Source organism: Tupaia chinensis, unplaced genomic scaffold (assembly GCF_000334495.1).
Source record: "Tupaia chinensis unplaced genomic scaffold, TupChi_1.0 Scaffold000394_1, whole genome shotgun sequence".
Taxonomy (NCBI): Eukaryota; Metazoa; Chordata; class Mammalia; order Scandentia; family Tupaiidae; genus Tupaia; species Tupaia belangeri.
The window spans coordinates 3358276-3363329 of NW_006159896.1; the positions used below are offsets into that span (position 1 = coordinate 3358276).

General features: G+C 47.8%; 1 protein-coding gene across 1 annotated transcript in view; it reads right to left on the bottom strand.

Moving 5' to 3' along the window:
• MVB12B (multivesicular body subunit 12B) overlaps positions 1–4034 on the bottom strand; it is a 195176-nt gene extending 191142 nt beyond the window's left edge. Inside the window, exon 1 of the mRNA XM_027774056.1 lies at positions 3961–4034. The gene's annotated coding sequence lies outside the window, so the exon portion shown is untranslated. The remainder of the gene's footprint in view (positions 1–3960) is intronic.
• Between the last annotated feature and the right edge of the window lie 1020 nt (positions 4035–5054).

A 5054-nucleotide genomic window follows, 5' to 3' on the forward strand; every position in this document is an offset into this window, starting at 1 on the left:
TCATTTCACTGAACAAGGGGAAATCATTCGGAATCCACCTGAACAGTCCTGAATTTCTTCTGACTTGTTTCCTAAGTCTTCAAAAATTGTTAGAAGGGGGAACCAGCAGTTAGCGTAATGGCTATGTCGCTGGACTCCCACGTAGTCGACCGTGGTTCGTGTCCCGGACCCGGTGGCTTAAAACTCACGCCGGGCGCGTGTGCGTGCGTGCCCAAGATCCCGAGAGGAGAATGGAGGAGAAGGGATTGCGGCGTGACCATCCCCCCTGGGGGGTGATTTCTCGCTTTCTGTCTCTATGTCTCTGTCTGTCTGGCGAGCGCACGCGCCCTACAGTGAAAATCTCTCCAAAAAAAAAAAATTGTTAGAACGCACCCATTTTTCTGAAGTTAATAATAGGGAAAAAAAAAAAGATTGCATCAGGGGCCAGTCAGTGGTGCGGCAGTAAAACACCATGCTTTGCAAGGTGGACCCACAGGAGACAGCTCAGATTCCCATCTGGGGACCTCTCTGAGCGCGTGGGGCTCACATGTGCGGTCATCCGGGGCTGACTAAGAAAGGAGGTGGAGGGACCAGCAGACGGCATAAGAGTTACATCACTGGACTGTGGTTCAAGTGCCAGACCCAGAGGCTTAAAACTCATGCTGGGCACATGTGGGTGTGTGCCCAAAATCCCAAGAGGAGAAAGAAGGAGAAGGGATCGTGGATGGCCATCCCTCCTGGGGGTAATTTCTCTTTCTTTCTATCTCTATGGCTTGCACAGGCACCATAAGGCAAAAAAATGCTCTAAAAAAAAAGAATGGAGACCAGCAGTTAACATAATGGCTATGTCACTGGACTCCCCCATAGTGGACCGTGGTTCGCGTCCTGGACCCGGTGGCTTAAAACTCACGCTGGGCACGTGTGCGTGTGTGCCCAAGATCCCAAGAGGAGAATGGAGGAGAAGGGATTGCGGCGTGGCCACCCCTCCTGGGGGGTGATTTCTCGCTTTCTGTCTCTATGTCTCTGTCTGTCTGGCGAGCGCACGCGCCCTACAGTGAAAATCTCTCCAAAAAAAAAAGAAGGAGAAAAAAAAAAAAAGAAAAAAAAAAAAAGAATGGAGGTAGATTGTAGTGTCCAGATTCTGTTGGATGTACTGTCTCTGTCTGTCGCTCTGTCTCTAGCTCACAGTCTGTTTCCCTTGTTCATGGAATAAATAAATAAACAAACTTTTTTTTTTTTAAATTAAGGACCAGCCCATGATGTAGTAGTTAAGGCAGCCATATAGTGGTTCGAGTCCCGGACCTGGCAGCTTGAAAAACATGCCAGACACACAGGCATGTGTGCCCAAAATCCTGAAAAGAGGGAAAAAGGCAGGAGAAAAGATTGTGGTGTGGCCACCCCTCATGGACACCTTCTCACTTTCCCTCTCTTGCTCTCTGTCTCTCTCCAACAAGTGCACATGCCCTCTGGCAAAAATGTAAAACAAGGAAAATTAAGACGACGTTGACATGGTTAAACTCCCAGGATCCTGAGCGCTTTAGAGATGGACGAAATGGCTGGTACCATTGTTTCCAACATACATTTAACATGATGGATCTTATGTTGAGAAGTAAAGTCTTCATTTTACATTTTTATCTTTTAATTCCGTTTTCTATGAACCTTTTGATGTCCCCTTGTAGAATGATGGTTGCCAGGAGCTAGAGGAAGGGGGAAGTGGGGATTTGTTCAATGATTAAAATGTTCAGGTTGGCAAGGTGGAAAGGTTCTGGAGATTAGGTGCGCAACGCTGGAACTGTACTAAATGCCGTTGATGTATATAATGTAAACAAAGTTAAGATGGGGGCTTTTCGGGGGTGTAGAGGTGACACAACTGGACCCACGTGGGAAGGGTCCTGGGCTTGTGTTCCGGTACTTCTCTGGGCATATACAGTACACACATGTGTGCCCGTGGTCCAGGACAGCTGAGACTGGGGTGAGTCGTGGCATGAGGACCCTTTGGACCCTGTCTCTCTGTCTCTCTCTCATGGAAATAAGTAAGCTTAAAATAATTAAGATGGTAAATTTTAAGTCATGTGCATTTAACGATTTTTTATAAAGCATCTATTCTAGAACTGTGGTTTTTACCTTTCAGTACACATATAAGTACAACCCAAGGTACTTGGTGAACACGCAGATTCCACGGCCCCTTCCCAAGGATCCTGATTCAATAAACTCTGGGTATGAACTCACTTATTTCTCTCTTCTAAAGGATCAGCAAATATTTTTTGAACATTCTGCGCAGCTGATTAATATCTGGGTTGTGTGTGTGTTTGTGTGTGTGTGTGTGTGTGTCTGTGTGGAGCCAGCAGGTGGTGTGGTGGTTAAGGGCACTGGATCCCCACATGGTCAACTGCAGTTTGAGTCCCAAACCTAGTGGTTTGCTTTCTCACTTTCTCTTTCTCTCTCTCTCTCTCTGGTCAAGTTAAAAAATAATAACAGATGAATTAAATAAATAAATCTCTTTTTTTTCATGTGTCTGTAAGCGTATATATACACACATACATAATACACACACAAAGGAAAAAAAGAACAAACTCGTGCTGACCCTGGCCACAGGCCGACAAGATGGCCTTCCAGTTCTCAGAGACAGATGAGCCACACAGCTCCTGTGTGCACCGCTGGGCTCCAGGCCCGCGGGGCTCTCACATTTCTGCCTGGACAAGTTCTGCCTTTTACTAGAAGCGTGTCTAGCAAACTGAACACATGCCCACAGAATGTCCCCAACAAGGGAAGTAGCATCCAGCACACCCTATAGTGGCCCTCTTCCCAGACAGTTGGAGAGAAGAGCTCCAACCCAGGCAAGCCCACTGCAAACAGCGCTGACAACAGGGAAAGCACCATTCCCAATGGCAGCCCAGTGAACAGAAGACCGAGGGGAGCCATGGGGCTCGGGAAAGCTGGCCAGGAGGGCCTGGGGAAGACAGAGAACAGCTCATTCCAGGAACCCAGGCCTCCCCTTCCACAACCTAACTAGCAAAAGTGGCTCTGCTGGCTCAGCCATAGCCACCTAAACACAGTGTTCTCAGCCCGACCACCTCCAGCCATGCAGTCATCTGTTATCTTCATGATCATAATAGCACCCTTGACATTTCCCATGCTCGACTCCAACGCCATCATTACCGTGCACTGTGGCAAGAACCATGGAGCACTCCCAGCAAGCTAAGGCAGAGTGGCCTAGACTACCTGGATTCCAATCCCTCCAGAAAGAGATTGGCCTTGAAACTGATAGGGATGAAGCTTCGGGTCCCTCCCTCACCCCTTCCAGGCCTGGAGAAGACATCCAGCAATGGATAAAAGATATGTTTGTGTTCTTTTTATCACAGGACCCCTATCCCAGGAAATCATGGAAGACCCACAAGTCAGATCTGCAACTGGAGGTTAGAGCCCACTGAAATTTCAGAAGGTGCCCTATCTCCCACAATGGCAAGTGCAGTCACATACATTAGCTCATTTGACCTTCCTGGTTGATGCCCCTGGGGTAGGCTTTATTCTTAAGCCTCTTTTATGTTAAGGAAATGATTCAGAAAGGTCCCATAACTTGCCTGGGGTCACCTAGGGTCTAGGAGCTATCCTGAGAGTCAAACCCAAGCCCCTGAATCCAAGCCCAATGCTCTTTCTACTATACTATCACCTCTTAGTTGTCCTGGTAAGAATGAAATTACAGGGAGCAGGGCATGGTTCAGTGGTAATGCAATTGGACTCACATGGGGAAGGTCCCGGGTTTCCGACCCAGGACCTCACCAAGCACACTTGGATACCTGCATGCATGCCTGTGATCCAGGATGGCTGGGGTTGGACCATGGTAAGAAAACTGTAGGGAGTGTCTCTCTCTCCCTCAAGAAATAAACCTTAAACACACACACACACACATACACACACAAATAAAAAGGCATTCTAAAAGTAAATAAATAAAGCTACTATTTGATTAATCGGTTAACAAACCTTTGATAATAACCGCCAACTTTAATTGACCATTTGCCACATGGCAAGCACTGAAGTAAGCTTCTCTTGCAAGAATTCATTTACTTCTCACCATAATCCTATGAGGTAGATACTATCATTAGTTTCATTTCTACAGGTAAGAAAAGTGAAGCTCAGAAAAGTTTATTAATTCGTTCAAGAACACACAGGAAGTAGGAAAACCAAGACTGAAGCTGAGGTCTAATTCTAAATCCCATGCACTTAACCCTGGTGCAAGGTTCTCCAGCTACAAGTGGAGAAAGCCTGGCAGCAGGAGGGAGGCGGGGCAGGGAACATTCTTTCTGCCTAAATGAGTGTGGCCTAAAGGCTGCAAAAAAGGAGTGGAAAATGGAAATTAGAAAAGATGGTTTCAGGTTCAAACGAACCAGGAATTGCCACATCAGCTGTGTTGGTGCTCAGGTCCCAGCAGAAGCCCCATCTCTCAGAGGCCCCATTTAAAGATCCAGAGCCTGGCACAGTATCTCAAAGTACTCAGTGAGCAGGAAAGTGTCAGCATCTCCTGTAACTAACCTTCCCAGGACCCGGGGTTTTTCAGTTAGTCAAGGCTTTCCCCAAGCTTATCTTTTAACTTTCTAAGGCTTCTCTGCTGCAGCTGATAAGATTTTCTAGCCCTGTTAAAATGAGATGAGATCCAGCCAGCTGTCCAGAAATGTACAATGAGATTATACTGAGAAGGAACCACCAGAGACAAAGGCCCCTAAAGAGGAGCTGGCCTGCTGTCTGCCTTTGTGGCAGAAATCCAGTAGCCTCTGGCTCTGGGCTGGGGGCGGGGAGCAGAGAAGGGGTAAGAGCCATTTGCCTTTTGCCCTCCTGTGGTCTTCTCTGTCCTTGCTGAAGAGGCTGTTGAGGGGTGGGGGACAGAGAGCGGCATCTTCAATGGGGAGAGAGGCTGATCGTTGAGGAACAGTTGTGTGTTGGTAACAAAGAGGACAAAGACGCTGGTGGGCCCACCCTGTTCACCTGTCCCTGACTCTGATGTCCCCTGGGGCTGTGCCGCAGACTCCTCCCGGCCCTGCCCACTGTGCTTCAACTTGCTGGAGTCACTGCTGGGTGCC